Raw genomic sequence first — 23,597 nt, forward strand, 5'->3', positions numbered from 1 at the left:
AAATTGTCCACAAGTGTACAGTACATGTGCCTCCCTTATCTTGAATTATCTTCTATGAATAACGTCACATTGGCAATGTCAATTCTATGTTATTCTTTGAACAACGTTACTATGGGCAAACACTGGTTTGCCCATAGCCAGCCAATCTTTGATATGCAGAAGACAGCTGCTTTTCATACCTATGTGAATATAGTTGTTTCTTTTTTTTTTTCTTTCAATAAAAATGCTTCAGACTTTGCAATATCATGGTCATTGAGACTGACACAAAAAAGCATTTAGTAAGTTAAAAATGTCTGCAGTATATCGAGAAAAATGCAGCAACAGTACTCCCTAACAGCAGGCCTGATTCTCACCAAATCTTTTTAAAATGGCTGACAATTCAAGTAAAATGATGCCCTTCAAATCGAGACAGTTACGTAGCTGAAATCACTACACAGGTATTGGAAAGAGATCCAGCCAACAGTAAGAGGAAAAATCTAAGAATTCTTGCATAACAAAGTAACTTAAGGCAGAGTCATTAAAAATAAAGCAACTACGGTTACAGGATTGGGATCTCTGCAATAAAATTTAAGCCTACAGCAAAAATCAAAAGGTGTAAAACACAAGAATCCTAAGGAAAGCCTCACAGACCACACTGCTGCTGCTTCAGCAACTGCAAAAATCAATACAACTTTTCAGATCAGTTTTTTGCTTGGTAAGCACTCTCTTATTTGCCTCTGCAAGTAAGACAATGCAACTGTGATTGTTTTGTTTGTTTGTTTTGTTATCAAACAAAACAAAATACTGCTGTTTAAAGAAAATACTGATAGCATTGGTAAAGATGTGAAAGTTTCTCTCATAACTTTCGAGTAAACTTTTCCCATCTTTGGGATATGCATCCAGTAATCGTATTGGAAATATTCCTATAAAGTAGTCACAGCCTTAAAAAAAATTGAGTAAAAAAATATTAGCATACAATTTTGTGAAGAACTTTGTCATACAGTTAGGTATTTTTATTTTGATTACTACTAAGATTCATTTTCATTCCCCGTAAAGCCCTATAATCATGGGTGTTCAGAATTTCTCCAAGGAAATTCTGTATAATTTCATTTTCACCTCCGCGACCAGTAGTTTGACATTACTTGTTAAGACAAGTGCATGCAGCACAGAAGAAACTAGTTACCTAGATTGTTTTTTTCAAATGCAGTTTACAATTATGAAGCATAATAACCTGAAGGTTAACAATATTTATTATTTTAGATTTTAAAAGATTAAGCATCTTCACCTACACGACCTCTTCACAAATAACAGCAAAGAAATTATAATTATTTGTATTCCAACAGCCCAAACAATTAACAGGTAATATATTTATCTACCCATGAAACATTCTCACTATATTCATCTTTAGAAGTATCCGCTTAATATATTTCATTGAGAATGCCATGTTAAACTAGTTCAATTAGGGAAAATCTAACTGAATCAGAATGAAATCCACTTAAAATAATAGGCATAAAATTGCATGGAATAGGAGCTTTTTACAAATTTATACATTCCTATAATGTCGATTACAATAACCTTAGGCATGTTTAATCAGCAATTATGATGTTAGTAATAATAGCAATAATAATAGTACATTAAATCCATTTTGTGCTCTTCATAAGTTTAGACAGCAGTTTCATTAAAACGAAAGAACAAAACAAAACGATGGATTGTTCGGTTATGGATCCACTCTGTGACAGAGGCACAGTGGACTGCAAAGATGTCAGGTCTCCTAAAACAACAAAAGTTTTTTGCTGCAGTGAGTGATTGCCACAATCAACAACAAAGATCATTTAAAATTACAGTTAAGCTGAAAAACAACAGTGTAAAAACACAAAAGAAAAAGACAGAATAAACATAGCTAAGCAAAAGTCTTTAAAGTGTTACTGGAAGAACATGCGAGAGATTTTTCGTTCTATTTCTTACATCTCAATATATAAAAAAATAATAATAATAATAATCACTGGGATTCAGAATGTGTCCTAAAAGTGTAAAAACAACATTTGCTGAGAAGTACATTCAAAAAAAGTCAGACTGTTGAACATGAATGTAAAAGCTTTTGTAATTTAAAACTGAAAAGGTATGTTTTCCAGAGCAATAAACCTAACAGTTCACAAAGCTGAATTGAATTCTAGCCTTTTTAGTTTGTCTAGCAAAAAATATGACCATCCCCATAGCACAGCAACTATATGAAATATCCATTTGTTATGTCTACGTAGAATATGGTACAGAGAGATGTATCCCCTCCTCAGAAGAAAAGGTCAGTATCAAGGTGATGCCCTGTATTTTCTGTCTGATTTTCAGTTCTACTACACCGTGTTTCAAAGCATTTCTGTTACAATTCATTTTACTATGTCCTTAACTCCTTGTTTCAATTTGCTTCAAATATGCAAGTACAATACTTCCATTAAAATAATTACAGAGCTAACAATTAATCTAGGCATGACACAGTATGCATTGTCATGATGAAAACAGAGCATTCTTCAGTTAGCTGGGAGTTATACAGAGTTTATAGACTATGGTTGATGCCAAACTTGCAGTGAAACTTAGTTGAACAAATTTAATTTCTGAAATTAGTTTGGTTGAAAAAGGTCACCATACTTAGAGCAGTAAGACAAAATTACACTACACAATGCAGACGATGTAATAATACTCTAATATAACTTTAATCTCAATTGAGGATAGTATTTAAGAATAATAAAAAAAAAATGCAACATTTGCATTTACTATCAAGTTGCGCCAATTGCAGAGTATCTAAAACCTTACATCATGACTGACACTTGCAACTTTTCAGAGTAAAACCAACAAGTTCCACCGACATTTCTAAAAAAGAACATCTCTTCTATGCCTCATGAGACTTCCCTTCAGTGCAGCAGAGATCTGAACTGTTGTCAGTACCTTCATACAAAGCTTAGGAACGTTACAGCACCAGGCCAAAAAAGCCCAAGCACTCTGTGTATTTCTGGAATGCTGAATGACAAAAGCCACATAAGTTATCATGGGAATTCCTTAGTAAGACAACTGAAGGCAACAGGAAAGCTTTTTCCTTCAAACTGTCCTTGAAGAGCAGCATTTCAATTCTGGCTTTAACACTATGTGCTGTGGGTTATTTTTTGTTTTGATTTTTTTTTTTCCTGGACGTTTTACACAGAAAAGAGCACTCCTAATGCCTTGGACTAAAATAAATCAGAATAAGCCCTTCTCAAACTCTTCTGGATCTCACCTATGGAACATACAAACCCATTCTCACAGTGAGATGGCAAGTGCTCCCCTACTACCAGCTACCAAATGTAGTCCAAAAATTTTAACTGCAGAAGCTTATACTAAGGGTGTTGCAAGCTTGCCAACAGCAGTTCTTGTCAGGAAATCATGCTGATGATGCCCTTTTTCCCCGAAGTCATACATCAGATGAAACTACGTTAAAGCTATACTTTGCTCAATTTTCATGCATATAAAAACTAAATAGAGCTGGATACAGGTAGAATCATGATACAGACATCAGATGCTGGATCACGTAATTTTCCAGAGGACCTCCTTCCTTCAGTTAGTCTGTAAACCAAATGCACAAAGGACAAAAATGAGACTGTGTGGCCAGCTCCAAGGTTTTAGCTTCTTGGCCATTAAGTTTCCGAACAAACTAATCTTTTCACTTTCTAGCAGAGCATATAGGAGGTCTTCATCTCAAACAGAACTTAGAAATACTCAAAACATCCCTTCTACAGAGTTAACATTAAAGTGCCTTTCTTTAAGGCTCATCATGGATCATCAGCTCTTCCTTCCCTACTACAATAGCATCCCTAGGTAATCCTTTCATCTACTGTTTCTCACCCTTTATACAATTTTAGGTTTCTTTTTCCCAAGGCTGTGATTTATCACTGACATGCAGCCCTCTTGCTGCTACAGCTTGTCTCAGTCACCCACTTAACTTTCTTTAAATCACATTTAAACTGTAATTTCCTCTCTAATTTATTGCAAATTTTGTACAAGAACAAGATGTTTTAGTAATGTTTATAAGATACGGGGGCTTTACTATGTAGGTCTCTAGATCAAAGTCATCTGTAACCAGGACAGGCCACTGAAGATTTGGTGGTGTTTTTTATCAACTACGGAAGATACGCTGATAGTCTCTGTCAGATTTTAAATGGACAGATCTTCACAGCATAACTTTACAGGAAACAGTATTATACCTGTTTGGCCCTGGCAGCAGAGAGGTCAGTCACAGAACATGTACAGGAAATAATGCTTCTGAAACGAGTAGAAAATACTCCTTCAGAGCAGAATAAAACTACCCCAGTCAATAAATATGTGAAAATACTCGTCATCATTTACCACAGAATCTGCAGTACATCTTACTTTTTAAGTAGTAGAACCCTGAAATATCCCTTCCTATCTATCAAATCTATCAGATTGCATGTGAAAGTATGCTAAAATTGCAATTCATGCTTCATTATAGTGCTTAAAAGAAGGCTACCCATGATTGCTGCACTTCTTCTTATGTATTTAGAGCAATCTTTTTCACTTCTTCTAATTAATTTAATGTTCATTAAAGTAACAGGAGAAAAGAAAGCACAAACAGCATGCCTCATGAAAACAGATGCCTTCTTACATTGCACACTCAGCAGTTAAATTAAACATGGTTTGGGGATGGTCAGAACATCCTGTGTGTGAGAAGTTACATTTATTCTACCACTAAAAACAGAGAAAACATTCAAAATATTAATTAAAATGAAAGGTATTTGAAATATGAAGTACACATTGTCCTAGATCAGCAATGGGAGGATGGTAAGTCAAACACTGGAAACAGATTACCTAGTAATTTCAAGTTTACTTATTCAGTGCTACTTTGTACATTAAAATATTTATTCAAAGATTTCAGATCCAAAACATCATCTGAATTATGATGTAGTGTATTCAAATAATGCCAGTTGAATAGGTTGTTATTAAAATAGTACAGGTGCAAATATATTCCTCATAAAACTAGCCTTATTGTCAATTGAAAAATAAATTTTAAAAAATATACATAAACTGTAAATCAGGCTGTAAAGCTCAACAGATATAAGAATTTAATTCAGGTAAGCATAAGAAAATTCACAGTAATATTCTAGTTCGAACTTATCTCAACTTTCAAGAGTTCTCAGTGAAAATGTTTCTGTATTAAACAAGCTAAGGAACATTAGCAGAAGTCTCCCAGAAAGAACTAAAGATAGGTCAGGCTTACAAAGCCTGTATTTTTGAACACCAATGTCCAGCTGTAACTGTGCTATACCTGGTTCATTTCAGATCTACCTGCCACGTATAATAATTATACCCAAACAAGTTCTGCTTTTCATAATCATACAATAACTGACGCTTAATTGTACAGTAAAGCAGCATATGCTCACTCTAACTACTAAAAACACAATCGGAGGTGAGAAATTAAATTTCAGACATCCCATGCAATTTGAAAAGACAAAAGTATTTATCTTTTCAGGATTTTTTTGTACATTCTGTATCCATTCCTCATCAAAATTGAACTAGGGTGAACATAAAAGGAGTAAACTCGAATTATCATTAGGCATGATAATTACTTTATCCATTCATCATGCATTCTGAAAAATGTTAATCAAAACAAGAAAGAAAAAAAAAGTAGTGAAGGAGCAACCCAGTCCTGAGTAGCTTTATTCCAGGTGTTTCAAATTTTTGTACGATTACACTCTAAAATGCAAATAAATATTTTACTTTTTTATAAATACAAAGCTGTGTCTGTGTCACAGACATACCTGTTTTCTACTGAGACAATGATTTTTTATGATGGAAACATTTAAGCACTTAAAAAAAAAAAAAAAAGTATATGCAACTCCATGTAACTCCATATACAAAAAGTCCGAAAATGAAAGAAAGGGAAACAAATGTAAAACAAAGCTGCAGAAGTCTATCCCACCAGTGATGTAATTCAGAGAAGGGGAAATCTTCACTGAGAAATTAAAAAAATCTGAGGTGTCTCATTAGTCGGGGAACATTTCTGTTTAAAACTCTTAGTGCTTCATTATGAATTCCAGTTTTAAATCCTGTAACTTCCAACAGGTAATTTAAGCACCAAAACTGTTCAGTCCAAATTGAACAAAAGAGACTTAAGAGCCACAGTCTACCGACTGCTGCTCCAACACTGGATCACTTAATAAAATAAAGAGCTTTAAAAAAATTGTTAAAAAACTTTTTAAAAACTGTTTTAGAAAACTTTTTAAAAACTGTTTACCAAGATAAATGCCCCTAAACTAAATCATTTATATGGAAGAATACAATATAATAATATTATATAATTCTTATATATAGATATAATATATATATCTATATCTTATATATCTTATATATAATTCTTATATTAAGAAATGTCGAGGTTTGGTCTTAACTGCCTCTTCCTGCATGAAAAGTATTCTCAGAATTCCTACCCTGTGCTCATGGGTGCTCAAAATTTGTTTTAATAGATTTCTGTATGTAATTATTTAAAGTTTTTGAATCTAGATTATCTACTGAAAATCTATCTTGTGCATAGTAAAAGTGCCAGTTCATGTGCAGAAAGGGTTAGTAACACTAGTAAAACACTTTCCTTATTATCTCTTCTCTTACACAAGATCATACAAACATTATGTGCTGGCAAAACCTAACATTATCAATTAGTTGCGGTTTCTCACAAAGGTTGGCTCTTCTAAAGAATTAGGCAATTCTGTGCCCCTCCAGCAAAGACTTCTAAATCAAATTTAGACAAAACTTCTGGACATACGGCTAGCGAGGACCAAGTTCATTCATTCTGATGCAAAGAACTCTGTACGTTACAGTGTGGGCCCACAGCTATCACAGAAAATACATACACTGAAAGCATCAAAATGAAAAATACTGAACAACTACAGTGCTGGTATTAAAACTTGTGTGGAAAGCAGTGGAGAAAGGAGGTATGGGAGAAGAAAAATGCATCATACGTCACCTAATGGTCAGAAAAGTGGAGCAATCTAACTTTTGATCTAAAAGTAGACTGTCTAACCTGGTGAATCTAAATGAGAACGTATTTGAAAAGCACTTGAAGTAATGTCAGAGTTTCATAAATTAAATAAAAATATTAATAAAAATAACTTTTAAAACTTCATTTTTTTTTTCTGGGATGTGGTGCTGAGACACAGCATCAAAATCTAATACAATACCTCCCAAGCAATAAGAAATTCTCATGATTTATGTGTGTGCATTTGTCTGTGTGTATATTTGTACGCATGCATGAGTCCTCAGGACTAAAAAGAAAGAAAAGATTTCCATCTGTTCATAGTAATCATGATGCTTTTCACTTCCCAGGGAAAAATACTTATCAATTTAAAAATATGAATCTATGTGGCTCCGTTCTACGTTATTTTTATGAGTCAACTGCAATTGTAAACATTTCAATCCTACAGAGAAAGTTACAAAGAAAAGACAATTTACATATACTAATTTGGCAAAAATTGCTTTCTAAATAACTGTGTTTTACAGGAGCCATATTCTATTTTTCTTTTAGTGCTTTTTTGACAGCCAGGAATAGATACAAGTTGTAATTTACTTGTATCAATTTCCTACTTTACTAGTGTCCAGTAAAATCATTCAAACAGCATGACAGATAAAAGGCAATAATGAAAAGCATTTTCAGTCTTCAGAAAGCTATAATGTGCACTGAATACAAACAGCAGTTAGAGAATAAAAATTAAAAACAAAGCAAAACAAAACATACTCATACTTAAAGTCCTGCTGGCACCTTGTAAGACAACTCCTGAATATATTTCAGTATCCAGCAATGAAAATGTTATGTAAAATGATGTTCATTGATCCAGTAATCCCCAAAGCTCTTAGAGTGACTTTAATTTACCTGAACACAGAACTGCTTTGAGAAAAATCCTTCTAGACCCTGCCAAAATCTGACTGCAGGGAACAGCATATTTTCAAAGTCATAAAAGCAGAACAACAAAGAAGATGTCAAACACAAGGCCAATGGCAGCTGAAACTATCATGTTCTTTACACAATTAGCAATTGACAGTGTGAAGATTACTGGTAAAACAAGCAATGAAGTACAAGATGAAAAGAAAGTTGATTGTAGGTGACAGTAAAATATTTTTAGGAATAACAGTCTGTACAATCTAAAGGCTATAAAGTATACAGAACAACGACAAAAAAATCAACAAAAAATATTTGCATCCCACAAAAGTATATTTTAGCAGAAGGCTGTTCTTGATGAAGTTTATGGTGAAATTAGAACACCATAAGAAGACCATATTAGTTTGAATGCAATGCACTGTATACTACCATATTCCAATTCCAACTGATGTCAACAAAACAGATTCTGTTCTGTTCGAGATTTTAATTTATACTTCTGTTTCAGTTTTAATTTTTTAGCAAAAGTAAATACTATCTAGAATTAGGGTTCCTAATTAGTACTTTCTTCCAGGGTTGTAGGATGATCTTCTGATCAAGTGTTTCAACTGCACATAATAAAATTACTTCAGTTATACTGGTGATAATAAAATTACTTCAGTTATACTGGTGGTAGAAAATACCAGCATGTACTAGCTATGAAAACTACTGCTTTAAAAAATTAATATGTAAAAAATAGAATAATCAAGGCTCTGTAAATAACAGATTCTCTGCCCTATAAAATAAGTCACATTATTGTTAAGACAACTTTTATTCAAAATAAAAAGGGAGCAAAATCTTGTGTTACAATCCCAAGCAATACTCTCCTGCATCTACCTTTATTTGATTTGTATAATTCATATAGTAATCCTTTCTGTGACTTATCAATTACTAGTTTTTGCCAATTATGCAGTAAGTAATCTGTTTAATTTGTTTTAGAATATGCTTATTCCTTTACAGGTAAATTCCCATGTGCTGAATTCCATACAACTATGTAGGGGGTGGAAGACTGCACTGAAATAGAGACAAACAGGAAATTGGAAAACTTTATCCTCGTATGGTTTGTGTCACTCAATTAAATTAAATAAATAAAACTAAAAAGCAAACCTATGCTATACATGTATCAGCCCACCTCAGCAACACTAGCTGTTACAATGGCACCAATTTAAAATGACTCTTCCAACTACCTAGAGAAAACTTCATACTTTTACATCTTTTCTGAAGAACAGATAAGACTTCCTAAGTCCTTCGGAAGGAAGGACTCATCCACCTTAATAATAAAATAGAAAAGGCATTCACCTTAAAGGAAAAGAATAGAGATCACAGAAGTGCCGCATCATAAGAAGAATAAAAGCTTTTTTGAGGAAAAAAGCTAGAAACTCTAAAAGAAGGTAACACTAAAGCTGAAGAACTGAGGACCTAAAGCTCTTTTTTTTTTTTTTAATAAAGAGTGTTACATTGATACGTAACAATGACAGACTCAAAGCCACAGAAAGTGAATTACTTACATTTCTTAATTTACAATGAAATGTCAATTACCACCCACTTTTGATTCCACTGACATACACTAAACATTAATTTGACCACTTTTTTCAGTACTTGCAAAGCGATTTTTTGAAGGGCAAACAAAAGTTGCTGAAATATTTTATCTAAATTATTTATCCATGTCCAATTCATCACAGTTGTGAACAACCACAAGGCATAAATAGAGATTTTGGAACAGATGAAAAACTATAAAGCAATAAGCGATATCACAGGACCAATGAAAAGGATTAATTGCTACTTCCTCAGTTATTCAGTAGGAACTGTCTTCTACTGATCCCTTCATCCTCTACATAACCTATTATAATACTGTTCTGCAATTCCTGCAAGAGGGAAATCACTGTGAGTAAAAAGATTATCTTCTCTTAAGAACTTTTATTTTTCCCTCACAAGAATTTCACCTTTAACAGTCTAGTCCAGTATTTTGTTATATTCATTTTGAAAATGAGTAAGTGTGACAATGAAATACCAGCCAAAAAGTGATTACAATAAACTCAAAAAAAGTTGTGTTTATCCTACCACTTAGCTCTGAAACTTTACACATATCTGGTCTACAGATATGGATAACAAAACAGGTATTCACTAAATTATCTTGTGAGCATCAACCAGTGAGATGAACCTCTTGGCTTGACTGGCCTCAGCATTTCAGCCCTCCATTATGGTTTGGATAAAGCCAGAAACTTTTGACACAGTTGTGTCTGTAACACTTTTCCTCCATCATGTCAGATTATAAGAATGCATGTTCTTGCACTGAAATCATTATGCATATAGACCAGATTCCTTCTTATTATTAACCTCTTATTTATTAATACTTTTTCTGTTGCCAAATGCAAGTGTTCCACAATGTGTGCAAAAGGAAATATAGTCTGCATTTATTTCATATTTCAGCAGTTTGGAGATGTTTGTTTTTGCTTGTTCAGAATGTTAACTGGAAAAAAACGAAATAGAAAACATAGTGTATTACTTCCATTCTTCCCATAAATGCAGCAAAGTAGTAAACTCCCATTTCTTGAGTCAGCTGTGCTAGTAATATTGAACATTCTGAAGAAACAGGTAAAAAAGACTGAGTAAAGCAGAGAATTTCTTTTTTTTTTTTAATCCCCCTCCACAACGTATAAATTCAAAGAACAGTTTATTGCATACTTTGTTTTTAAACCAAGCGCATGCTTATTTTTAAACCCACAGACAGATGTATAGATTTCAATGATGTTACATAGTGGTTAAGTTACCTATGTGGTTAACAGGTATTTCTGACCCTAACTTCTCTGCTGAATTCAGTCTTAAATTAATCATTTTTCATTTATTTATTTTCAATTCAAGTATTAATTTGCTTTATCTTTTCTGTCCTTGCTTACGTTTTCATATATATGTTTTCATATACATTTTTCCCATATAGGATGGCAGGAAGAACCAGCTCCTGACAACCTCATGTGCAATTAAATCCATTTGATACTGTGGGAGTATTTGCATGAATAAAGTGAGCTACATACAGCAAACTGTTCTTATTACCGAAGAGTCCTTATACACAAGGACTGTCCTTCCATAATGAAGCTCATTTAAAAATAGTCCTTCATTAATCTACAACAGAAAACTATCTTCTAAATACTTTTAAAAGCCATTTAAATTTCCTGTCTGATTTGGTGTGCTTAACATTAACAGCAGACAGGAATGTTCCCTATTTTTAAAGTTATTCAGGGGATGTGATTACATGACTCTCAACACCTATAGTTATTTTTAGCTATATGTCTATGAAGAACTTTTTTTTTTAAGTTAAATTTCCAGGTACTTTGTGAAGGATAACAGGGAAAAGTGGAAATCAGTGTTTTACAATCAGATTTTTTTTTCCTGTATCATTCATACTGTTTTAGGCAGTGACACAAAACAGGGATAAATTCAGAGCTGTGAATCACGTAAGGATTCTCTCAGGTATAAAGAAGCAAATAGTTATGGGAGTTTTGCAAAGTACAGCTGACTGGACTATTTTTCATCATTCTGCACATCTATGTAATCTCTGTCTGGACAGTGAATTCGTGATGCATAAATGTACAATTTCTTCATACCTTTGAGTCATCTTAAAAAGGCAGATCTAAAACCACTTTTGGTAGCTCAAGTAAAAAATAGTAATGCAAAATGTATTTTATACTCCTTCAGTCCCATGCCTAGACACGCTATAAAGATATAGGTATACAGATATCTATGAAAACTGACTGATTAAATATTGTATATTCCACCTCAGATCTAAGATTTTACCCATCTGAGAACATGAAGCAGTTCTAGATTGTCACTGAAGCAAATAAACATCAGCTCACTCCACTGATGCTAGTTTAATTATTACTTATTTCATTATCAGTCACATACCAAGCCCTCACACAGCTACAAATTTTAATGTAAACACACCTTACAATTTAGTAAAATATCCAGAGAAGATATAGTTCAGATGAAGTTATAAGAAAGCCACAGTATTTTGAGGATAAGCTTTACCTATACTGTCGGTTAAGAAACATCAGAAAATAGTCTTACTATTTTCACAGTCAAAATCTGAAAGGGAATTGCTGAACCTAAAAGATGTATTCATGTTACTTCAAAGGAAAGCTTCAGGTTTTCTAAGGAGTATTCTAGTATCTTCAAGGGAACATTGTAAGGAAGAATTATTTGAGATGGACCTCCTGTCTTTCTCTTAATCTCATAAAAATAGAAAGAACATCAGCAAAATATCAAAACAGAGGAAGATTACAAGGACAATAAAATCTGAACGTTACTCCTTTCATCTAGTTTGAAGGCAGAAAAAGGAAAAAGTTTATGAGAAAACTAAGAACAGAAAAATCAAAATGTTAATCTGCTAAGTATTTGCACTATTTAGAAACAGAATACACACAAAACTTGGTAACATTTGCTACACGTTCTTAAGCACAAAGTCTCTGTGAGAAACATTTCTGAAAACTGATCTTTGTAAGAACAGGACGCTGAAAATGTTCATGCATTGAAAGTAATGTCCAAATAGTCAAGAAACTAATGCTGAAAAAGCTTCAGATTCTGCATAGACTCAGACAAGCTACACAACTTCAGTAAGTAACTTCAGCCATTAGCAAAGGGCAACCAAATTCACAATTAAAATGTACAATCAAGGATGTGGTACTCCTCTAATTTTTCTCTAGCAGTTAAAACTTTTAGTTCATCCCTGAATGCTGCCATGAGGCAATATCCAAATTACTAATTAAGTGAAACTGCAACCAACATCAAAAAATCCAGTAATAAAACAGTAGCTTCAGCTGAAGCAGCTACCCTACACCAGCAAAGATACAACTCGCAAATACAAAAGCTAGGAAAAATCCTGCTTTTTGCTGTATGTGTATAGGCAAAAGTAAAGAAAAACAGCCATTGTTAACCACTAATAAAAACTCAGAAACTCAGTAGGTGGAATAATAACTACACTGGTGAAGGAAGTACAGTGAAGACCTGCCTTAAAATTCTCAAACATGTTAAAAACAGAGAAGTAGTATAGCATACTAAGAAATACACAGGGAGTGCACCAATATCTAACAAATAGTGTCTATTAATGAAATCTAATGTTTAAAAAAAAAAAAAAATAACACAGAATTCTCCCCCTCAAAATTACCCAGCATTGGTTTTGCTTGGAGAATCTGACATTTAAGAGGAAGCTTGAAAGCTTGGGATGTTAAACTCCAGATGCTTCTAACAGGAACGTGAACTTGGAGCTCTTTTATATGGTCGGTTGTCTATGAGAATAAATGATCAGGATGTGTCTCAGTAAAACTCTCTCAGACCGAAGTAGATGTTAAGAAATTGAATTCATCTGAATAGTATGAAGACTTGGAAAGCATTACCTGGACAGAAGAGAACCAGCATGCACAGCTAAATTTAAATCTGCCATTTCTGCATCTAGAGACTTAAACACAAAAATGGCACTGGAGAGAGGTATTTATTTGTTGTCACACTGGAGTCTTCCAGATATAGGAAGCCAAGAGAAACCGTTATATCAAGCAGGTTTATTTCTCCTGTTGTGTTCCCTCTTTTACTGTGGAGAGCCTTCTGATGTGAAAAGTAGGAAGTGGTTGAGAAAGCACAGATTTGACAGAGAACCAAAGGGCGATACTGTATCTTATCCAAGACATAAAAGAATACACATAAAAGAAAATTTTTTAAAACATTAGAGACACAAGAGTTTTCAAATACCTCAATGAAGGAGGTGTACAAGTATATATATGATGTCTGATGCATGTTAATAGCTACAAAAGTCTACACTGAGAGATTAATTTATAATTATCTGTACTTAGTCAAACAAGATGGAAGTCAATGCAAAAAGGACAAGCATAGAAGATACAAAAAGAACGTAAGTGAAACCTCTGAGATCCTAAGGAAAATAGCTTTGAGGGGGATGTCTAGAACGTATAGAGCTCTAATATTGCTAATTTAAGTGAAATTCTAAAATAAGGACAACCTAGTTTTTGCGAGTTCACAATATTATCTGTGATCTAACAATGAGAAACAAATCCACAATAGAGAGTTACCTTTGAAAGATACCAAAGGACTGATTCAGAAGCGATTTACAGTATGGAAGAGTTGAAATGAAGTAGGTATCAGTATTTCTTCAGGAGCACACAAAGATGGCAAGTCACCAAGTACTTCTCCTTGATTTACTAACTGTCATTTTTCACATGGAGGAAGGATCATCAGCTGAAATGCTCCCATCAGTGAAAAAGACATGATAGAGAAAAACTTGGGGAAAGAAAAGGAAGAGAAGGGCATCCCCAGTCACTGTAATCAAATGGGTTATTTTGCTGTAGTGGGAAACTTATGAGGTTGCAAAATTCACTCTGCTTTTTCAAGTGGGTGAATTCATGTTTCCTCATACCCCAGAGCTCCTCAGCATCCTCAGGTGTTCTTTCATACTATGAAATAGGTATTAACATCATTATCTGAGCAACAGGAACCACTGATACAAGCTGCTGAAAATACCTCCACCTAATTTTCTGAATGGCACCTCTACTATGAATTTAACCCAGAAAAGCACAAATTTTACATCAAAATGACAATCTACTCACATTCTTACAAAAATGACAACAAAAGAGATAAGAAGGCAGCACACCTCCCAACAACACTGTTTAAGAATTAATCTATTAAAAGAATGCAAAGTACTGGTCAATGTAAAAGCACTTCCAGCAACTCATTCAATTCACAAGGGAAAATCCCATCATACCCTCCTTTTCCATATAACTCACAATCTCTTTTAATTTCTTTATTAATCCCTCCTCCTACCCTCTTCCACCTCAGACTGCTGCAGAGATTAGCAAAGATGAAATAACACAGTTTTAAGGCCATTGCATCTTTCACAAGTAATGCAGTTCCCCCTAGAAAGGAAAAAGGCATTCTGATATTATACATTAGACTTGCTCAAAGATAGAGAAATCCTCATCTCCAAAAAGCCCAGCAGGTATTTTCATGTGTTCTAATACCTTTGGAATAAGATTACCCTTGTGCACTAGATTAATAAAGCAATCCTATGAATAAATCAGGCAGGGATACAAGTCCTAGTAAATGTCCTTTTAGGGATTACATTAATGAAGGACATGTACCTGTTCCATCAAATGCCGCCAACAAGATTGAGAATAAACATTTCTTTTTATGTATATACATTTTCTCCTTTAGACCCAAACTGTCTAGAAATCTCCAAACTAACTAAAGTACTACTGCAAAAGTTTGAACACCCCATTTTTAAATGAGTTACTGTAAACACGCAAAATGAAATCCACAGAATGTTAGGATTCTTACAAAGGTAGGAATCCTGTAGGCACTCACTATCACCTGTTAGCATTACAAGGTACAATGTACTCTTCATTACCTGCTGTCTGTAATGTATTTAAATTAACATTTTTATTTAGTCGATATGCTGTGACCATTTAAGGCAGCTTTTGAAAATGTTAAACGGGAAACAGGTGTAAATTCTGCAGATTTTACTCAGCAACAACTACAATAGGCAGTTCTCTTTAACAAAAAAAATGCATTAGAGTATCACAAACGCCAGCTAAAACAAATGTTTATTTAGCTTAATGCTTTTTTATTTTCTTTCACATGCCAGTTGTAAAAGAAAAACTCAACACTCCTCACATTAAACAAAAACAACATCCAAAAATACCCAAATCTCCAAAAGTAAGGTGAGCAAAACGATTTTGCTGTTTGGAAACTTATGTTAATCAAGAATAGATAATTGATGCACATAATCTTAATTTGAGAAACTCTCGTTCTTTGCAAAATTGGCTAAAAATGAAAGAAAAAAATATATATCAAAGAACCCATCTGTTATTTATAGTAAAATAAATTGGTAAATAGTGAATATTTATTATTTAAGCAGTAACAGTTTTCCAAATAAAGTTGATGGCATGCTGCCCGTAAGTAAAAAGCATTGGCATTTGGCAAAATTCCATTTCCTCAATGCGTAACTGTTCAAAAGTGATTCTTGCTGGATACATATTCCTCCTCATCAAAATTCTTCTTTTTTCCTAATTTATGAGATGGTATAAACCAATACAACAGATGTTTTATTAAGCTTTCTTCTCTGTATTTGAATTTACCACTGCTAAGATTACCTGAATTAAAGCTGCTGTCATTTAAACACAGGCACAATGGGTTTGATGCACACAATGCAACCGTCAAAGAAAATCTTTCTCAACAGCCACTGATGGCTTTGAGCCTATTAGGACAGCTGTTCTAAAGCCTTGCAGAAAAATCCACCTATATCATTAAGACAGAAATTAATACAAACAATTCAAAAAAGGCTTGCAAGCATAACAATAAAACAGCATGTATTGTTGTGCACCTTTCTTTACCAACATTAATTTTGTAAAAGTTAATTGTAACACCATAACTCACGTACAAACTCCAGCAGCAGTTTGGAGAAAGATAGGCAATACATAAAACAGTGTCTTAACAAACATTTCTAAAAGCCTAGGTCAGAGCTATCCAAACTATCCTCCTTATCAGCAATATACATATATATTGTGATATCCAAGCTAAACAAAATAACACTACATACCATGCCTGTGCTTTCACCACCGATGAATATCAGTTCTGCCTTGGTTACATTTGCTGGAAACAACTAGTATTTTGTTCCACAAAAACACACACCCTATTTTTAGATGAAAAAGGAGGATACATGCGTGCTGGGTAAGCTGTTAAAAACTCTAAGCATATCTGAAACAATAGAAGTAATAAATCAACTGTGTAAATTCCAAATTTCTTAATGAAGATTAAAACAGAATGCATGAAGTTCTAAATAGAGTCACATTGTGTTTACTTTTTATTGCTATTTGTGTGTTTTTGTCAAACAAGAAAGCATTCTCAAGCCTAAAACTATTCTTATTGTTCAAAAATACACTGATTCTTTCTTACTAATGCAAATCACTTTCTGAACTGTACTGCAATATTAGCTCAGCAGCGAATATGCCTGTTTTTGGGGGGTTTTGTTTTTGTTTTTTTTTTTTTCTTGAGAAATGCTACCGGTTATGTTGGTGTAGAGATATAAGACAGTAAATTCCTATCAGTACCACTGACCTCAGAGCAAACCCCACAACTGGCTACAGGCATTCAACATCCATCATTGCTCCTGAAACCTAATCTTTCAGGGAAGGACAGCTGCACTGGGCAGCAGTTAAGCAGCTTTCTAAGACACACTGTCATCCCAAACAAAAATAAATAAATAAATAAATGTAACTTCCTGTCCTACTTTCAGAATAGTGTTTTAGAAACCTCTCACTGCATGTACTTCACACTAAACTAATGATTTTTATCTACACATAAGCAGACAAAATAAGCAGTGATGAGAGATGCTTTTAAAATTTAATTCTTCTTGCACACAAAATATATGTTTGCTTATTAATAAAAAACAGCCGAATTCATACACACTACACATGTTAAAAATAAATAAATAAAAACTAGTATGGTATAGGAGCTAAAGAAATGATGCAGATATATTTACAACATAGAAAACCTAGAAAGGAAATTTCTGCTTCTACATTTACAAACTGCTTTTTTAAAAAAAAAAAAAAAAAAAAAAAACACACACCCCTGTTTACAGTAAATTCTAGATAGGAAGAAAATTCCTTTCTTTATGAACAGTGATATGTGTATATATATATATATTACTGTTGAATACTATATGTTGAATACTATATGAATAATATATATTCATATATATATATGAAAATTATGTGTGTTTCACAGAAGTTAAATTACGCAGATGAACACAGATAAAATAATCATATCTCTGTACCTATGCTAGAAATCATGATAAACATTAACCCTGTCTCATTAACCCATTCTTCTTGTGGAATAAGGGAGAAAAAAGGAAGGTAGAGAGTATAGAAGTATCTATGTATAGTACCCACATACTTTTGTGAATGTTAGTAAGATCAAATTTATGTTTTGTTTTGTTTTGTTTTAGGAAAATAAAAAGCATTGTTCCTTAGTTTTAATAAAGCATATTTGCTTCACTTTTATCAAGCATGCACTTCTCCTCTTCCTTAAATGCAAAAATTACTAGAGGGCGAGGGCGAGGGCGAGGAGAGGAGAGGAGAGGAGAGGAGAGGAGAGGAGAGGAGAGGAGAGGAGAGGAGAGGAGAGGAGAGGAGAGGAGAGGAGAGGAGAGGAGAGGAGAGGAGAGGAGAGGAGAGGAGAGGAGAGGTCAGATTTAAAAAGTCAGATTTTACACATTGCTTACTGAACTCTGACTTACAGATATGAAATTTCCAGAACACTAAAACTGTAAAAGAGCAACACACTTGCATTACCACATCTAACACACCACTTGGAGAAGAAGTACGTATTATCTGACTGCAACAATCTGTGAGCAGTTCGGCGGGCTCTAACCAGAACATCCATTTTGATTGTGTACAAGCAACAAATTAATTTATATACCGATGCAGTGATTCTTCTAATTAGAAGATTATTGGAAAACTCAAATAACATCATTGTGTTTAACTGTAAAGAAGTACAGCGCAAGGCACAATACTATGTTATGGCATGTCCTGTGGTATAATATATCAAAGTGCCTAAAATTCCATTACTTTCATTTGGCTGACAAGAAGGAATTTTTCAGGAAGGAAGATATCACATACACAGGTATAAACACAGGAGCTGACTTTTGCAAAACGTTATTTTTTTACATTTTGGAACTCCACTGCAAAATCAATCCCTACCACCACTTTTTTTTTTTGTTGTTTGTTTGTTTTTTTGGGGGGTATTGGGGGACTACTGTGCAACTAAGCTTATGGAGAAGGACTTCACGGCATGTAAGCACAAGACATTTGAAGCTGTAAATCTTCTCTTAGGAAAGTACAGACTATGTATAGCTACTGATACATTTAAAAATAAGCTGATAAACAGTGTGAATAGTCACTTCTATGAATAAATTTAGAGAACCTGAATGAATAATAATTACCTTTTAAGTAGCAATGCTTTCAGAATTTACATAGTAATTTATTAAATTTAACCAAATTATTTGCAAACGAACTAAGTTTAGTATTTTGTATCTACATTCTCTGCATTTCAGGTATCCATTTCCTAAAGGAAGATACAAACATGCAATGTTTTAACACATATTATCAACCACCAACCAAAAGCCATCTGAGCTTATGGAATGCAAGCTGAAATTGTGCAATGGTAGACATATGGTTCTATCAATGCACTGCGGCTTAAACAAGTGAAGTGAAGCTCGTTGGAATGGAATTTACAGGCAAAGCACTCTCGTACAATCCTTTTCTATATCATCAGATTTCTTCACTTGTACTGGAGCTCTCGGTGTAGTTGATCACCAAGAGAAATAGCTCTTCCTCTTTGCTCCTATTTGTGAAATCACTGATAATATAGGAATATTTTTGAATATGGATTTTTGCTTTAGGCTGCCAAATTGCCAGCATATATTCATTAATTAGCTTCATTTAAGGCCTTTTGCAAAGAAAACAAGGATTAAACAAATAAAGTAAACAACTCACAGAGTATGTAAAATTTAGATTTTTCATAAAAGTATTGTACGTTGACCATTCCATGCCAACTCTTATTACACAGAATTACAAACTAAGCAAGCTCCTATTAAGATACTGATGGCATTATGTATCTGACTTGAACAGCTGGTATCTATATATTTTTCCCAATTTACTAAAAAATAAAAGGTTAAAAAATTACTATGATCTTACGATGAAGTAAAACATCATGACTCGTGGATCTATACCGTATTAGTTCCCTTGATATCCAAAATGCAAATGAAATGAAAATCCTCTGCATTTCGGAGACACCGCCTTGGTTTACTGACACTCAGTAAAACTTACAGTCTTGACCAGATGTTTATCAGTTCAGAAGACCTTTGAAGTGTATTTCATTACATTTCAGCATGATTTTACATAAGTGCACACACACATTTCAGAAAATTAAACTCAGTCAATATTTGTAAAACTGTTGTCGGCAGTAAGACAAAAAGCCTCTTGCTGTAACTGTCCCAACATCGCATGATATATAAAACTATGCTGCTTTAGTGATAGCTTATTAAAAAATTAACATACCATAGGGAGACTACATTTTGATTGTATGACTTTATACTGATTCAGCTAGAAAATCCTTTTAAATGATAATTTTCAAGGAGCTTAGTAACGGAAGTTCATTTTGAAGGAAATCCAATATGCAAATGTTTCAGCTGTGCTCTTTTACAAATTGTCTGCCCTGTCAGTTTGAAAAACTGAAAATCAACAATGGAACAGTGTAAGTATACTTGACCTTATTGCTTAATGTCTATCAGGAATGCTATGGTTGGTCGATTTTAAATTTCTGAGACTGACACTCAAAAATGTATAGCGCATCTCCAGCTCAGGTCCCACAAATGCTGACTACCCTCCAGCCTTGGAGCCTCCACACTTGTAAACTTGCATAACGCCTATAAAGCTAGTTTATATACACCATCAATCTGTGTCTACTCCTGCCTTAAAGTAATCCTGTTTGGTTTATCTTTTAACCCTACAGTTGCATTGAACACTACCATTACTAATCTAATAGAAACACAAAGGCAACAAATCTAATTTTCTCAGCTTACAGAAAATATGAAATGCAAATCTGACTTTGCCCAAATTTTGCACCTTCCGAGTTGACAGTCTTCCCCAGCTGCCATAACTGTTAGGAGGGTAAGGAGGAAGGAACTATGTTGGACACCATACAGGACTAGGGTGTGGGTGACGGAGGGCAAAAATCCCCCCAAAATAAACAAATTGCATGCCTCTCCTGAATAACAGCACTTGTTAGTAAGGCACAAATAACCAGCAACTTTGCTTTTGATGCTAGGTATCTGTGGAAAAAATGTCTGGTGGAAGTGTTAGAATATGCCATGTACTGGTGTCTGCTATATGAGAGCAGTTTATACAGGCCCCTAGTGGCTTAGCACACACAGCAGAGGATGAAGAGGGATTCCTACTCTTTGGCTTGTGCAGTTTTATTCAAATTTTATCTGCTTTATTCAAATGTAGAAAGAAAGGGCAATCTAAAAAAAAGAAAAAAAAAAAAAAAAAAAAAAAAAAGAAAGCTGAATCACTGACTAGATTTAAAACAGCAGGTATTTCATTCTTTTGTACAACCCCCAAGTCTGCTTTTTGCAAACCATCTTGAGCACTAAACACTGACTTACTACCTCCTATTTAGTTTGCTGACAATGCTGCTATTGACTTACATAACAGTCACAACAGAATGCCTAATTAATATTATTCTTTAGCACTCATTTTAAAGGTAGCATGACTGATTAATCTAAAAGCAAATTCTAGGACCTATTCCTGAAATCTAGGAATACTGAGATACTCTTTCCCCCCTCCACACCATTCTTGATCGCTTGCTATAGCATACACAAACCATAATGAATTTCTTAGTGCCTTCTTCGAGTAGAAGTCTTCTACTTAGGTAAAGCTTTCAGTGCTTAAAGTGGATATAGAAAAGCTATATATCACTTCTGCATTGAGAGAAATCTAAATATACCCTGCCATATTATAAGTGACAAAACTAAAATTGGAAAGCTACTCCTGTAAAAAGTCTCTCATTAAATCCCTCTTCCTTTCGACGTAACACTCAGTTCCTTGAAAATCCCATGCCAGTACATTTACAGTGTTCTGCAATTTTGACTGAGTAAAATTTGACTGCTAGATATATTAAACTGACCAGTCTGCTTATTTCATACAATAAAGAAAGACAAAGAAAGAAAGAAAGAAAGAAAGAAAGAGACAGATCGCATGCAACTGAAATTAAAGTACCTATCAAAAAATGGCCATCTAAAGGAAAATGCAATGACATGTGATTGTATTCAGGAAAGAGAAGAATCTTTTTTTTCTTCAGAGTTGCTCTGTTCAGTAACAAGAAATTTAGGAGCTTTGTGTGCTTCCAACCCAGCAGCAAATGATATCATTTACTATACAATTTTATACCAAGATTAGAAAGTACTAACCATTATAGCATTAAAAAGCACTAAGAGATACCAAAGAATGTAAAAAACATCTTACACATGCATTCTGCCATCTGTATCAAAATTTACAATGAACGTCCCAATTACAGAAGTTGCTTGTGCCTGATCAAAAGGTATGTTGGAAGCAATTTCTGAAAGTCTAAGATGATAATCGTGACTTCCCATGTTAATTATAAGTTTAAGAAAATTTAATCTTCACGAAAAACAGTCATCCCTGCAAACAGGAAACTCCAAAGCAAAGCAGTATCTACAGACTTGTTTCAAATACAGCACGGTCTCAGGCTACAAGTGAAGGAGCATGTAAATAAAAAAAAGTAACTGGTCCGTGTAAATAAACTGACCCCTTCACGTATGTCAAGACTGAGAATGCAAATATGATAAGCCCTGCAAAGGAACTGTCATCCCTCTGCCAGGCTATAACCATACAAAGGCCCAGCAAGAGGATAAAATACGCATGACAGCAGACTGAAGAAGTACCAAGGAGGAGCAGGCATTCAAAAGCCATACATGCAAGGAAAAGTGGAAACAGCTTAAAAAGGAAATAACATACTTCTGTGAGGGAGAGAGGAGGTAGAAAATACGTAAAATACGTATTTCAATGAAAGAAAACTACTATTTTTATTCGCCTGTCAGGGAGAGCCTGGTGAAAGGAGTGAGAAGTGCTTGCTCGCAGCAGAAGCCCTCACAGAGGGAGCTGGTAAGTTTGCTCAACAAATCCGCGAGCCCCTTCATCAAGCGCTCAGAAAACTGAGTTTCAACCCGATGTGCTCTCATTTAACTGGTTGTGGGAGAGTAAACAAAGAAACTAAAAGCCCAACCTGTGAAAAGCTTCGCATCCCCGTGCCTCCCCGCTCCGCCGAGGCAGAGAAGGAGGATGGGGAGGAAGAGGATGGGGAGAGAGCCCTCCTCGGTCCGGTGGTCCCTAAGGGCCGCTCGCCCCACGCACCCCGCTCCAGCGACAGACCCCAGCCGCGCTGCCCCCCCCGGCCACACCAACGGCCCCCTCCCCGCTGCCAACCGCCCCCCGCAAGCGGATTCCTGCAAACGTAGGCTCCGATCCATCGCTCGCCCGCACGCAGCCGGCCCCCGCCCGCTCACCGCAACTCTCCCCCCGCTGCCCGAGCAGGCCGCGCTGCCGGGCTGAGACCCGCTGGGGAGAAGAGGGGAGGAGAGGGCTTGCAACCGCCGGGTGGGAGCCCCGGGGCGGTCGGGGGGAAGACTTGTGTGCGAGGCACTCCTGTACCGGGCTGCACACACGCGCGCGGTCACGCACGCGCGCTCACACGCTCACACACTCACACACCACACACAAATTCTATGCGCGCTCACGAGCGGGCCGAAAGAGGCGGTAAAGACGGAGCGGCGGCGGGGGAAAATGGGTCGGCGGCGGGGCAGTTACCTGGTCATGCTGGCTTCCCCGGTCCCAGCAGCAGCCACTGCCGCCGCCTGCCCGCTCTCCGCCGCCGCCGCCACCTCCTCCCGCTGCTCACTCTCGGCTTCGAGGCGGCCAATTTAATCCAAGCCCCGCAGCAGCAGCGGCAGCAGCAGCTACGAGCGGGGCCCCCGGCCGCTGCTGGCGGGCGCGGGTGTGTGTCTCTCACACTCCGGTGCCGGGGAGCGAGAGAGAGT

The 23,597-nt window shown here is 35.4% G+C and overlaps 1 protein-coding gene across 43 annotated transcripts in view; it reads right to left on the reverse strand.

Moving 5' to 3' along the window:
• The window catches only part of PTPRD (protein tyrosine phosphatase receptor type D), a 408,570-nt gene extending 385,183 nt beyond the window's left edge, over positions 1-23,387 (reverse strand). For all 43 annotated transcript variants that reach the window (XM_032206666.1, XM_032206669.1, XM_032206656.1 and 40 more), the window contains exon 1: positions 23,368-23,387. The gene's annotated coding sequence lies outside the window, so the exon portion shown is untranslated. The remainder of the gene's footprint in view (positions 1-23,367) is intronic.
• Positions 23,388-23,597: the final 210 nt, after the last annotated feature.

The sequence above is a fragment of the Aythya fuligula genome, chromosome Z (genome assembly GCF_009819795.1).
Source record: "Aythya fuligula isolate bAytFul2 chromosome Z, bAytFul2.pri, whole genome shotgun sequence".
Lineage (NCBI taxonomy): Eukaryota > Metazoa > Chordata > Aves > Anseriformes > Anatidae > Aythya > Aythya fuligula.